This window comes from Triticum dicoccoides, chromosome 5A (genome assembly GCF_002162155.2).
Source record: "Triticum dicoccoides isolate Atlit2015 ecotype Zavitan chromosome 5A, WEW_v2.0, whole genome shotgun sequence".
NCBI classification, from domain to species: Eukaryota; Viridiplantae; Streptophyta; class Magnoliopsida; order Poales; family Poaceae; genus Triticum; species Triticum dicoccoides.
In genome coordinates this window covers 136546573-136562203 of record NC_041388.1, presented here as the reverse complement: position 1 = coordinate 136562203, position 15631 = coordinate 136546573, and positions in this window count along the sequence as shown.

The window sequence follows — 15631 nt, the reverse complement described above, 5'->3', positions numbered from 1 at the left end:
AAATGCCACAGTCGGGCGTCTAAGCGACACCACATAAAGGGCTTAAAAAGAAATGCCACAGTCGGGCGTCTAAGCGACGCCACATAAAGGGCTTAAAAAGAAATGCCACAGTCGGGCGTCTAAGCGACACCACATAAAGGGCTTAAAAAGAAATGCCACAGTCGGGCGTCTAAGCGACGCCACATAAAGGGCATAAAAGAAATGCCACAGTCGGGCGTCTGAGCGACACCACATAAAAGGGCTTGAGAATAAATAATCACAATGAATATCCAGGAGGTAGAACCATCCCAGGGATACAATAATGCAACGGGTTAGTCCATCATAAAATAATAATCGTGGTTCTCACAAGTAATCAGTCGGTATCCAAGTTTGGTTTAACAATATCTCCTCCGAAGACCAACACTAAGACCAACACTTGACCCATCCCAGACTGTAATCCTTAACCATGGACACAGCTATTCGAATAGGTTTAATCTCTGTAGAGGGTGTACTCTTTACCCACGAGTAACGGATTCCTTTAGTCCATTGGGACTAATTTCGTCTACGGCCTTTTAGTTGAAAACACGCCTAACTTGCACACACCAGCTTAACTCGTCGGTGCCTGGAATCAACCACGACACTTGTTAAGCAAAACTCTAAGTGGGAGGCTACAACCTCGCGTAGCATGGGATCAAATTTATATCGCGCGCTCTAAGGGGTGGCCTCCCCTCTCGGTCCCAACCGGAAACACCCATGCCCCCTGACCAGGTAGCATGCCTACCGGCTACAACCGATATCTTCCACCATGGCCTCTCTGTACGGTGTGTGCTGGAAAGGGGTTGACGACTTACTGAACCGTACCCTACCTGCGACAGGGACGAGTGGTAGTACGAGGCAAGTATGGGGGTTACTGGAACAAGACTCGATCTGCGGTCGACTCAGGAGGTTTATAAGTTCCCTGCATGACATGTATATCAAATATATTTCAACCGAAGAAATCACCACTCAATGTACCTTACCATGCCATACCGGACATAACCGTCCCGACGGGGACCGGCGACAAGCTCACGCCTACCCAAGGCCGAGGCTTTCCCGGATTCCTTTCCGGCATGCATGCAAGGCACATGAGGATGATTACCATCACAATAATATTCATTTCCAACAGCAAGGAACTCACTGATATGCTTCCATGCAAATGATCATGTCACATGAAATAATAAGTCCTCCGAAGTAAGGTGGTGTTATAAACGTGTCAAATAACACACCAAAAACATTATGCCAGGGTTTAGAATGCTTGCCTTTAAGTTGTGGAGGGGTGAGGTGCTCTCCAAAACTTTTGAAAGTTTCTTCTCTCTCTCCAAAATCCTATTTTAAAATATATTTGAATTAACACACATTTCAAAAAAAGTACAAAAAAGTTGTTTGGAAAATTTTCAAATAAATCTTAAAATAAACTAGACCAAATTTGAGGAAGGTAGGAAAAAGAATCAACTCATTTGGAGTTATAATTAAAAAGTTATAGCCAGTCAAAGTTCTGGTCAAATCTGTTTTTAAATTAAATGTATAAAAGAAAACGCTTCAAAAGAGATTACGCTATCGGACAGAGAAGACGTATTACGGGTATTACGCCTCCACTTACTCCAGCGTGGACGGCGCGTGGGTCACTGACAGTGGGTCCAGGGGGCCCACTGGTCAGGTTTGACCAGTCTATCCCTCCCTCCTCTTCCTCTGCCCGAACGGAGGCGAGGCAATGGCGATCGTCGCCGGTGAACGGTGGCTCTTCGCGGGCATCTGAATGCAGGGATGGATCCGCCACTCCTAGGCGGTCCTCCCGGTGGTTGTAGGGTCATCGGGGGTGGAGGGAATCACCGGCGGCGAGCTTCGCGGCGGCCGGTGGCTTCGGGAGTTTTGGGCGTTTGAACTACGGTGGCTCCCGGTCGGGTTTGAGTAGCTGGGCGGCTCCGCAAGTCGAAGTGGAGTCATTTGGTGGCGTTGGACGGACGGGAGGGGCTCTGGTTGCGGTGAATGGAGCTGGGACGTGGCGGTGGCCGAACCGGCCGGAGTTGGGGAAGACGGCTTTCCCCCGACGATTGCTTGCTGTGGGGGTGCCATGGGGGTGGCCTGAGGTTGCCTGCGTGCTTGAATGAGTTCGGGGGCCTCCTTATATAGGCGTGGCAAGGCGGTTCTGCGGCGGCCGCGGATAAGCTCTCCGGCGACCGCCATTCTGTAGCTGCAGGGCATCATGGCGAGGCTGGGGATGGCGGCAGGAGCTAGCGGACGAGCGGCTACTGCTCCAAGGGCGAGCTGGCGAGCGGAGGTGGCTTGGGCGGCACTGGCCAGCGCAGGAGCTGTCGGGCGGCGGTGGCGGCTAGCTGTTGGCTTTCCGGAGACGTGGCGAGGGCTGCGGGGTTCGTGGGGTGCAGAAGGGGACACGGCGCGCTGGCTATGGTCGGTCACGGACTGGAGTAAGTGCGGGGCAGGACGCGGCGGCTCGGGCGCATGTGCGTGCCAAACGCACGCTCTGGGCGCGCCCAGAGCACGCACGAAACATGCTCGACGAATTGCCAGGGCCTGCTACAGAGCTTGGGTGAGGCTGACAATTAACAGACCTAGGCTAGGGGAAACTGGGAGCCTAGTGGACATGTTAGTTTGATCAAAGGTGCAAGCTCACAGTGCAATGCCAAAACTCATGTCAAAACTGGTCATGCCTACAGGGTGCTCGATAGAATGCCACATGCACCTAGGCATCTCTTGGGGTGGCTAAAACTTCCAGATTGGGGTCTCTTTAGATGAATAAGAGGGTGGTAAGGTTGGTTTGCCAAAGCAGAAACTTGTTAGTGCAGGTTTTGCAGAACTTCAATTCTGGACAGAAAATAAATGACATTATTTCATGAACCAAAAATATGCCAATGGGTGCATGCTCCTGGACTTAGAGGTTTGGTAGGGCTGTCTACAAGTAGGAGAAAGCACAAGATCTTTGGAGCAAAATTAAATATGGTTGCAGTAGAAATCACAAGGCTGGACCAGAATGGAAAAGAGGTTGATTCACTCAAAATTTTCAAATAACATCACTGGGTTTTTGCATAAAGTTGGATCATATGCTACTACCAATATCCCATAATTTTGGTGGAGGCTAGAAAGAAATATTTGAATGGGTTGTAGTGCAAAATTGCACTCTGGACCAGAGAAGGAAAAATTGATGCAGAGCTCAACATATTACATGAATAAAAGATATTTTTGTATAAAAATGATTTAAAAACATCACATGACATCTCCAAATTTTAGTTGAAATTTTAAGAGAATTTATCAAATGGTTGTAGTTCAAATATGGCCATTTAACCTTGAAAAACCATTTTCAAGAAAGTAAAGATGAAGCAACTTAATTATTTAATTAGTTATATTAAATAAGGGAAAGTTTCTCTTGAGAGATTAAATATGTCCAATGACATATTTGAAAAGTTTTCTCTTTTGGAAAAACTCATCATAACAGGGAAGGAAATGATTTAAAAATCAAAATGGAGCTCAGAAATTCAAAGTTTTAATTCCTGGCAAAAATTTTAATTCATTAAAACAAGGCCAAATTTTTGGGTGTCACAACACTACCCCCCTTAAGAAAAATCTCGTCCTCGAGATTTGTTAAAAGTTGTTCTAAGAAAAACTATACGCAATAAAAATGTGGCTACAGTGAGAGGGCAATAAGTGGTGAAAAACCACATTGTGAAAACTGGTGCCGCATGGAAAAGTCTATGGTTCGGGACAAAATCGTGAGATTTCTACGCTGGATATAAATTTAGAATAACTTCTAAATTTAAATATACGCTGGTCGTACCCGAGAGCACAGTGCTCCCTCTGGCTGACAGGTGGACCCGGGGTCCACTGTCAGTCTCCTCTTCTCCCTCTGGTTCTCTCTTCTTCCTCTCTCCCGCGCGCTTTCTCCACCGGCGACGCCTAGCACGTAGGGCATCTAGGCCGTACCGTGGTAGTGCGCGGCGTGCTAGCTGCCGGTGCAGCGTGCACTCACCTCGCGGGCCAGCGCGCTGTCGGCACTGCTCGCGGATTCGTCTCCAAACACCGGCGATCGGCAACGAGCGGCGTTGGTGGACTTCGCCCACCGTACACCGAGCTCGAGCTATAAAACGTCCGGGGTGACCCTCTCTTCTTCCTCGCACCTGGCCTCACTTCTCCTCCTCCTTCTTCCTCCATTACTGCTTACAAAAGCTCGGGTCAGGTTCTAATGGCGGAGGCGATGCCGGACTGGTTTGTGATCCTGATATGCGTAGGGCTGGCTACACTGTTGGGGCTCTCCGTGCTCCTGTGCGCGATGATCCTCGACGAGCGTCGCGACGCTCCTGCTCGGGTGTTGGCTCTCTGTGGTGGTGGTGATCATGAGGAGTAGATGGGGTGTGCCGGGTGCTAACTGTTGTTAGGGGGTGATTAGTTAGATGTAACACCGTTGCAAGGTTTTGCAAACAGTGTACGCGTTCGAATGATTATGGTTGTGAGGCTGCTGCCGTGGTGTTGCGAGAAATTAATTAATCCACGCCGTGAGGAGGTGCAGATGTAGCAACTCAGGGAAAAGAAATCTCACTCCAGGATTTTACGAGGGAAAAACAGTTAATCTTAAAGGAGTATGAACCACAACAAAAACTACACACATTAGTAGAAACCAAATAATTGACTCGTCGTACAAACTCAGGGTATCACGCATAATTCACACACATAAATAAATGTTGCAATAATGAACACCGCAGCGATGTTCTAAAGTGGAAACGGCAACTAGACGGGGTCCCTAGAAAACGTCTCTGGTACTGGGATACACTCCTCTTCTATCGGGGGAAGTGGATTGACCAGTCGATGTACGTGTCTCTCCTAGTCGGGCCTTAGTGCTCTGCCGATGGCGATCTGAGGATTTAAATCTGTGAGGCTCTGAAGATAACCCATCACACGTTGGGTTAAATGCTCTTGAGCGATGACGTACTGGACAAGGTTGGCCAGGACTGGGTCTCTCTCAATTCGTCCACCGGGAAAAGATGTCACTCCTCCGGGTGCTGCACGGCTCGGGAAGTAATAATACCCTCGTTCGCTGGCATAGGGTACCGCGAATCGAAGGCGAGCAAGCGCTTCGTATGCAACAACTTCTATGGCCATATGTGGGGTTGGCATAGATTTCCCCACGAAGGAGACTTCCGTTGGATCTTGGTTTGAGTTTATGGGAGGGATGTGTACTGCTGCCCAATATCTTGAGGTGGAAGGGGTAATTCTTGATTTGAACAGCTCGTACTGGGGTGGCTGGGTAGCGCCCATGGTACTGCACGTAAAATCCCGCAATATCTTGACAAAACTTACTGGGGTTGCATCTGGGGTTCTCAGATAAATGCTAGGGCTCGGCATGGCTAGGAAATGGTTGTGAGGGTGGTGCACAAGGTGAGAGGTGCTTGGCAAGGTCACGCGGTGGCCTTTTTATAGCACCGGGGCTGGGTCATTTTACCGAGGTGAATGGTAAAAAAAATTCAGCCCTGCCTCAAGGGTCGGGGTCAAGCCACAGGTTCACACATCTCACTATAGTGATGTGTTACTGTGGGGTTGACGGGGTGATTTTTGGTAACTGCGTCCTGGATAGAAATCTTATACTGCATACTGGCGTATCCAGGCAAGGCTACTATTAAAATAGAGGCACGACAACAGGCGGCATTTAATTACAAGACCACACGATTACAAAGCGAGGGTACACTGGGACTCCACACGACTCGGGTGACTTAGTCTACCTCGTTTACATCCAAGCGGGCGTGCCTTGAGGCTCCTCCACGGGTCTCGTCGTCAGAATTAGCTGGAGTGGGTTGAGGGGCTGCAGGTTCGGGGTAGCGATGAGGACCATCTCGGGGATTGTTGGCCACAATCCCGTTGGAGTGTGCTCCCAATATGCGACGAAGCACCTCTGGGGTTATCGCAGCACCTTGGCTTATGGCTGGGGCAGGCCTCAGGGACTCGATCGGGTGTCCAAACCGCACGACGGGGTTGTCGGTGTTGGGCTCGTTTTCTTCTCTCGCCGGGGCTCGACGAACCAGCTCTCCACGAGCTGCGATTAGATCAATAGTGATTTGATCGCACAGTTCCTCTAGTGCACTTACATAGTGCACTAGGTGCAACAATGCAGGATCCGTCTCTTGATCTCCGTTGGCAACTTGGGGTGGTCTACCATACCCTTCACGTCTGGGGTAGTAGTGGAACGTGCGACAGTTAACTCTGGGCGACAAGTGCCGGAGATGAACTATAGCCTCTCGAGCAGCTAGTTGGATGGCTTGAAGCTCAAAGGAAGTTGTTCTTCCGGTGAACCTGTAGGGGCGCTCGGGCTCTAGTCCCCTACCGTAGATGTGTACAGTGGCCCAGAATTGACGGCTCTCACCGCTCATGGGTCCTTGATACACAACATATTCTGGGGGCTCTTCTAACGCATAGGCACGACGGGTGAGGTTTGCGAGTATGGTCACAAAGCCTCCAAGGTTGGTTGCTGTGGTCTCATTGTGTATGACAGGGCCAGGCATTGTAGCTTGGTTTGGGGTAGAGGCTGTGCTGTGCTGTGTTTGGGCTAGCGTGCCCCTTTTTATAGGAAAAAGGGGACGGAGTCTTCCTTTGCATGCTTGCGAGAAAGGACTATTTAGGATTCGATCACTGGTGCATGAGCGACATGTTAGGTTGATAGGTTGGGCACCGACTGCCAAAAGTGTTGGGTCACTGTGTGGCTATCTTGCACGAGAAGCTTGGCTGGGGTTTGGTTATGGTTTGGTGGGTTGGTTTGCCTAAGTTTATAGACCCGGCTAAGATAGGATTAGCCAATGGTCAGCCTGGCTCTGATACCAAGTCTGTCACGACCGGTTTTCCGGACATAAATTTCCAGAAAATGGCCGCTGTGCTCACCAGCCCCAGGATTACTGTTAGCTGATGAGGCACCAACTTGTTACAGAAATTCCAAGCAAAAGTACAAAATGTGTAGTACAAGACCATTGTGGCCTATGAGTACATCAAATGGTTTTCTAGTGGTCGATGGCGGAAGCGGTTTGTGGATCATCAGTGTATGGGACTCCATTTCCCACGGGAACAGCTGACCAGGTTAACTCCTATCTTTGCGAGGCTGCTATCACCGTTGCTTAGTTTCCGGGGCTGTCACCGCAACGCTCCTCTCCATGCAGAAATCTGGCCAAGACAATAGCCAGGGACAAGCCAGTGAGTACTTTGAATGTACTCGCAAACATTATGAACACTGGGATAATATAATTGATAATCATGCACTGAAATATTCTATGATCACATCGTCAATCACAAACAAAATATCTTTTATGCATGCAAGCAGGTTATTTATATGCAACATGAATAAGCAATAATGGAGTGGGAAATAAAATGCCGCAGTCAGGCGTCTGTGCGACACCACATAAAGGGCTTAAAAAGAAATGCCACAGTCGGGCGTCTAAGCGACACCACATAAAGGGCTTAAAAGAAATGCCACAGTCGGGCGTCTGAGTGACACAACATAAAGGGCTTAAAAAGAAATGCCACAGTCGGGCGTCTAAGCGACACCACATAAAGGGCTTAAAAAGAAATGCCACAGTCGGGCGTCTAAGCGACGCCACATAAAGGGCTTAAAAAGAAATGCCACAGTCGGGCGTCTAAGCGACACCACATAAAGGGCTTAAAAAGAAATGCCACAGTCGGGCGTCTAAGCGACGCCACATAAAGGGCATAAAAGAAATGCCACAGTCGGGCGTCTGAGCGACACCACATAAAAGGGCTTGAGAATAAATAATCACAATGAATATCCAGGAGGTAGAACCATCCCAGGGATACAATAATGCAACGTGTTAGTCCATCATAAAATAATAATCATGGTTCTCACAAGTAATCAGTCGGTATCCAAGTTTGGTTTAACAATATCTCCTCCGAAGACCGACACTAAGACCAACACTTGACCCATCCCAGACTGTAATCCTTAACCATGGACACGGCTATTCGAATAGGTTTAATCTCTGCAGAGGGTGTACTCTTTACCCACGAGTAACGGATTCCTTTAGTCCATCGGGACTAATTCCGTCTACGGCCTTTTAGTTGAAAACACACCTAACTTGCACACACCAGCTTAACTCGTCGGTGTCTGGAATCACCCACGACACTTGTTAAGCAAAACTCTAAGTGGGGAGGCTACAACCTCGCGTAGCATGGGATCAAATTTATATCGCGCGCTCTAAGGGGTGGCCTCCCCTCTCGGTCCCAACCGGAAACACCCATGCCCCCTGACCAGGTAGCATGCCTACCGGCTACAACCGATATCTTCCAGCAGGGCCTCTCTGTACAGTGTGTGCTGGAAAGGGGTTGACGACTTACTGAACCGTACCCTACCTGCGGCAGGGACGAGTGGTAGTACGAGGCAAGTATGGGGGTTACTGGAACAAGACTCGGTCTGCGGTCGACTCAGGAGGTTTATAAGTTCCCTGCATGACATGTATATCAAATATATTTCAACCAAAGAAATCACCACTCAATGTACCTTACCATGCCATACCGGACATAACCGTCCCGACGGGGACCGGCGACAAGCTCACGCCTACCCAAGGCCGAGGCTTTACCGGATTCCTTTCCGGCATGCATGCAAGGCACATGAGGATGATTACCATCACAATAATATTCATTTCCAACAGCAAGGAACTCACTGATATGCTTCCATGCAAATGATCATGTCACATGAAATAACAAGTCCTCCGAAGTAAGGTGGTGTTATAAACGTGTCAAATAACACACCAAAAACATTATGCCAGGGTTCAGAATGCTTGCCTTTAAGTTGTGGAGGGGTGAGGTGCTCTCCAAAACTTTTGAAAGTTTCTTCTCTCTCTCCAAAATCCTATTTTAAAATATATTTGAATTAACACACATTTCAAAAACAGTACAAAAAAATTGTTTGGAAAATTTTCAAATAAATCTTAAAATAAACTAGACCAAATTTGAGGAAGGTAGGAAAAAGAATCAACTCATTTGGATTTATAATTAAAAAGTTATAGCCAATCAAAGTTCTGGTCAAATCTGTTTTTAAATTAAATGTATAAAGGAAAACGCTTCAAAAGAGATTACGCTATCGGACAGAGAAGACGTATTACGGGTATTATGCCTCCACTTACTCCAGCGTGGACGGTGCGTGGGTCACTGATAGTGGGTCCAGGGGGCCCACTGGTCAGGTTTGACCAGTCTATCCCTCCCTCCTCTTCCTCTGCCCGAACGGAGGCGAGGCAACGGCGATCGTCGCCGGTGAACGGCGGCTCTTCGCGGGCATCTGAATGCAGGGATGGATCCGCCACTCCTAGGCGGTCCTCCCGGTGGTTGTAGGGTCATCGGGGGTGGAGGGAATCGCCGGCGGCGAGCTTCGCGGCGGCCGGTGGCTTCGGGAGTTTTGGGCGTTTGAACTACGGTGGCTCCCGGTCGGGTTTGAGTAGCTGGGCGGCTCCGCAAGTCGAAGTGGAGTCATTTGGTGGCGTTGGACGGACAGGAGGGGCTCTGGTTGCGGTGAATGGAGCTGGGACGTGGCGGCGGCCGAACCGGCCGGAGTTGGGGAAGACGGCTTTCCCCCGACGATTGCTTGCTGTGGGGGTGCCATGGCGGTGGCCTGAGGTTGCCTGCATGCTTGAATGAGTTCGGGGGCCTCCTTATATAGGCGTGGCAAGGTGGTTCTGCGGCGGCCGCGGATAAGCTCTCCGGCGACCGCCATTCTGTAGCTGCAGGGCATCATGGCGAGGCTGGGGATGGCGGCAGGAGCTAGCGGACGAGCGGCTACTGCTCCAAGGGCGAGCTGGCGAGCGGAGGTGGCTTGGGCGGCGCTGGCCAGCGCAGGAGCTGTCGGGCGGCGGTGGCGGCTAGCTGTTGGCTTGTCGGAGACGTGGCGAGGGCTGCGGGGTTCGTGGGGTGCAGAAGGGACACGGCGCGCTGGCTATGGTCGGTCACGGACTGGAGTAAGTGCGGGGCGGGACGCGGCGGCTCGGGCGCACGTGCGTGCCAAACGCACGCTCTGGGCGCGCCCAGAGCACGCACAAAACATGCTCGACGAATTGCCAGGGCCTGCTACAGAGCTTGGGTGAGGCTGACAATTAACAGACCCAGGCTAGGGGAAACTGGGAGCCTAGTGGACATGTTAGTTTGATCAAAGGTGCAAGCTCACAGTTCAATGCCAAAACTCATGTCAAAACTGGTCATGCCTACAAGGTGCTCGATAGAATGCCACATGTACCTAGGCATCTCTTGGGGTGGCCAAAACTTCCAGATTGGGGTCTCTTTAGATGAATAAGAGGGTGGTAAGGTTTGGTAGGGCTGTCTACAAGTAGGAGAAAGCACAAGATCTTTGGAGCAAAATTAAATAGGGTTGCAATAGAAATCACAAGGCTGGACCAGAATGAAAAAGAGGTTGATTCACTCAAAATTTTCAAATAACATCACTGGATTTTTGCATAAAGTTGAATCATATGCTACTACCAATATCCCATAATTTTGGTGGAGGCTAGAAAGAAATATTTGAATGGGTTGTAGTGCAAAATTGCACTCTGGACCAGAGAAGGAAAAATTGATGCAGAGCTCAACATATTACATGAATAAAAGATATTTTTGTATAAAAATGATTTAAAAACATCACATGACATCTCCAATTTTTGGTTGAAATTTTAAGAGAATTTATCAAATGGTTGTAGTTCAAATATGGCCATTTAACCTTGAAAAACCATTTTCAAGAAAGTAAAGATCAAGCAACTTAATTATTTAATTAGTTATATTAAATAAGGGAAAGTTTCTCTTGAGAGATTAAATATGTCCAATGACATATTTGAAAAGTTTTCTCTTTGGGAAAAACTCATCATAACAGGGAAGGAAATGATTTAAAAATCAAAATGGAGCTCAGAAATTCAAAGTTTTAATTCCTGGCAAAAAATTTAATTCATTAAAACAAGGCCAAATTTTTGGGGTGTCACACTACTTCGCCCCTCTTGCTGATCGAGAAGGCGAGGACGTCACCGAGCCGAACGTGTGCAGAACTCGGAGGTGCCGTGCTTTCGGTACTTGGATCGGTCGGATCGTGAAGATGTACGACTACATCAACCGCGTTGATATAACGCTTTCGCAAACGGTCTACGAGGGTACGTATACAACACTCTCCCCTCTCGTTGCTATGCATCACCATGATCCTGTGTGTGCGTAGGAAAATTTTGAAATTACTACGTTCCCCAACAGTGGCATCCAAGCCTAGGTTTTATGCGTTGATGTTATGCACGAGTAGAACACAAGTGAGTTGTGGGCGATATAAGTGATACTGCTTACCAGCATGTCATACTTTGGTTCGGCGGTATTGTTGGATGAAGCGGCCCGGACCGACATTACGCGTACGCTTACATGAGACTGGTTCTACCGACGTGCCTTGCACACCGGTGGCTGGCGGGTGTCAGTTTCTCCAACTTTAGTTGAACCAAGTGTGGCTACGTCCAGTCCTTGCGAAGGTTAAAACAGCACCAACTTGACAAACTATCGTTGTGGTTTTGATGTGTAGGTAAGAACGGTTCTTGCTAAGCCCGTAGCAGCCACGTAAAACTTGCAACAACAAAGTAGAGGACGTCTAACTTGTTTTTGCAGGGCATGTTGTGATGTGATATGGTCAAGACATGATGCTAAATTTTATTGTATGAGATGATCATGTTTTGTAACCGAGTTATCGGCAACTGGTAGGAGCCATATGGTTGTCGTTTTATTGTATGCAATGCAATCGCGATTTAATGCTTTACTTTATCACTAACCGGCAGCGATAGTCGTGGAAGCATAAAATTGGCGAGACGACAACGATGCTACGATGGTGATCAAGGTGTCGCGCCGGTGACGATGGTGATCATGAAGGTGCTTCGGAGATGGAGATCACAAGCACAAGATGATGATGGCCATATCATATCACTTATATTGATTGCATGTGATGTTTATCTTTTATGCATCTTATCTTGCTTTGATTGACGGTAGCATTATAAGATGATCCCTCACTAAATTATCAAAGTATAAGTGTTCTCCCTAAGTATGCACCGTTGCGAAAGTTCTTCGTGCTGAGACACCACGTGATGATTGGGTGTGATAGGCTCTACGTTCAAATACAACGGGTGCAAAATAGTTGCACACGCAGAATACTCAGGTTTAACTTGATGAGCCTAGCATATAATAGATATGGCCTCGGAACACGGAGACTGAAAGGTCGAGCGTGAATCATATAGTTGATATGATCAACATATTGATGTTCACCATTGATACTACTCCATCTCACATGATGATCGGTTATGGTTTAGTTGATATGGATCACGTGATCACTTAGAGGATTAGAGGGATGTCTATCTAAGTGGGAGTTCTTAAGTAATATGATTAATTGAACTTAAATTTATCATGAACTTAGTCCTGGTAGTATTAGCATATCTATGTTATAGATCAATAGCTCGAGCTTAGCTCCCCTGTTTTATTTTTGATATGTTCCTAGAGAAAACTAAGTTGAAAGATGTTAGTAGCAATGATGCGGATTGGATCCGTGATCTGAGGTTTATCCTCATTGCTGCACAGAAGAATTCTGTCCTTGATGCACCGCTAGGTGAAAAACCTATTGCAGGAGCAGATGCAGATGTTATGACCGTTTGGCTAGCTCAATATGATGACTACTTGATAGTTTAGTGCACCATGCTTAAACGGCTTAGAATCGGGACCTCAAAGACGTTTTGAACGTCATGGACCATATGAGATGTTCCAGGAGTCGAAGTTAATATTTCAAGCAAATACATGAGTTGAGAGATATGAAGTCTCCAACAACTTCTATAGCTAAAAGATGGAGGAGAATAGCTTAAGCTGTGAGCATGTGCTCAGATTGTCTGGGTACTACAATCGCTTGAATCAAGTGGGAGTTAATCTTCCAGATAAAATAGTGATTGACAAAATTCTCTAGTCACCATCACCAAGTTAGTAGAACTTCATGATGAACTATAATATACAGGGGATGACGAAAACAATTCCCAAGCTCTTCGCGATGCAAAAATCAGCGAAGGTAGAAATCAAGAAAAACATCAAGTGTTGATGATTGACAAGACCATTATTTTCAAGATAAAGGGTAAAGGGAAGAAGGGGAACTTCAAGAAGAATGGCAAACAAGTTGCTGCTCAAGTGAAGAAACCCAAGTATGGACCTAAGCCTGAAACTGAGTGCTTCTACTGCAATGGGACTGGTCACTAGAAGCGGAACTACCCCAAGTATTTGGCGGATAAGAAAGGATGGCAAAGTGAACAAAGGTATATTTGATATACATATTATTGATGTGTATTTTACTAGTATTCGTAGCAACCCCTCGGTATTTGATACTGGTTCAGTTGCTAAGAGTAGTAACTCGAAACGGGATTTGCAGAATGAACAGAGACTAGTTAAGGGTGAAGTGACGATGTGTGCTGGAAGTGGTTCCAAGATTGATATGATCATCATTGCACACTCCCTATACTTTCGGGATTAGTGTTGAACCTAAATAAATGTTATTTGGTGTTTGCATTGAGCATAAATATGATTGGATCATGTTTATTGCAATACGGTTATTCATGTAAGTTAGAGAATAATTGTTGTTCTGTTTACATGAATAAAAACTTCGATGGTCATACACCCAATGAAAATGGTTTGTTGGATCTCGATCATGGTGATACACATTTTCATAATATTGAAGCCAAAAGATGCAAAGTTAATAATGATAATGCGACTTATTTGTGGCACTGCCGTTTAGGTCATATTGGTGTAAAGCGCATGAAGAAAATCCATGCTGATGGGCTTTTGGAATCACTTGATTATGAATCAGTTGATGCTTGCGAACCATACCTCATGGGCAAGATGACTAAAACTCTGTTCGTCGGAACAATGGAGCGAGCAATAGATTTGTTGGAAATCATACATACTGATGTATGTCGTCCGATGAATACTGAGGCTCGCGGCAGGTATCATTATTTTCTGATCTTCACAGATGATTTGATCAGATATGAGTATATCTACTTGATGAAACACAAGTCTGAAATATTTGAAAAGTTCAAAGAATTTCAGAGTGAAGTGGAGAATCATTGTAACAAAAATAAAAGTTTCTACGATATGATCGCAGAAGTAAAATATTTGAGTTACGAGTTTGGCCTTCAGTTAAAACAATGTGAAATAGTTTCACTACTCATGCCACCTGGAACACCACAGCGTAATGGTGTGTCCAAACATCATAACCATACTTTATTTGATATAGTGCAATCTATGATGTCTCTTACCGATTTACCACTATCGTTTTGGGGTTATGCATTAAAGACAGCTGCATTCACATTAAAAGGGCACCATCTAAATCCGTTGAGACGACACCGTATGAACTATGGTTTAGCGAGAAACCTAAGCTGTCGTTTCTTAAAGTTTGGGGTTGCAATGCTTATGTGAAAAAGTTTCATCTTGATAAGCTCAAACCCAAGTCGGAGAAGTGCATCTTCATAGGATACCCAAAAGTAACTGTTGGGTACACCTTCTATCATAGATCTGAAGGCAAGATATTTGTTGCTGAGAATGGATCCTTTCTAGAGAAGAAGTTTCTCTCGAAAGAAGTGAGTGGGAGGAAAGTAGAACTTGATGAGGTAACTGTACCTGCTCCCTTATTGGAAAGTAGTTCATCACAGAAATATGTTCCTGTGACTACTACACCAATTAGTGAGGAAGCTAATGATGATGATCATGTAACTTCAGATCAAGTTGCTATCGAACCTCATAGGTAAACCAGAGTGAGATCCGCACCAGAGTGGTACGGTAATCCTGTTCTAGAGGTCATGTTACTTGACCATGACGAGCCTAAGAACTATGAGGAAGCGATGATGAGCCTAGATTCCGCGAAATGGCTTGAGGCCATGAAATCTGAGATGAGATCCATGTATGAGAACAAAGTATGGACTTTGATTGACTTGCCCATTGATCGGCGAGCCATTGAGATTAAATGGATCTTCAAGAGGAAGACGGACGCTGATAGTAGTGTTACTATCTACAAAGCTAGAATTGTCGCAAAAAGGTTTTTGACAAGTTCAAGGTGTTGACTACGATGAGAGTTTCTCACTCGTATCTATGCTTAAGTCTGTCCGAATCATGTTAGCAATTGCCGCATTTTATGAAATCTGGCAAATGGATAAACAAAACTGCATTCTTTAATGGATTTATTAAAGAAGAGTTGTATATGATGCAACCAAAAGGTTTTGTCAATCCTAAAGGTACTAACAAAATATGCAAGCTCCAGCGATCCATCTATGGACTGGTGCAAGCATATCGGAGTTGGAATATACGCTTTGATAAGTTGATCAAAGCATATAGTTTTATACAGACCTGCGGTGAAGCCTATATTTACAAGAAAGTGAGTGGGAGCACTACAACATTTCTGATAAGTATATGTGAATGACATATTGTTGATCGGAAATAATGTAGAATTATTCTGCAAAGCATAAAGGAGTGTTTGAAAGGAGTTTTTCAAAGAAAAACCTCGGTGAAGCTGCTTACATATTAAGCATCAAGATCTATAAAGATTGATCAAAACGCTTGATACGTTTTTTTTCCAATGAGTACATACCTTGACAAGATT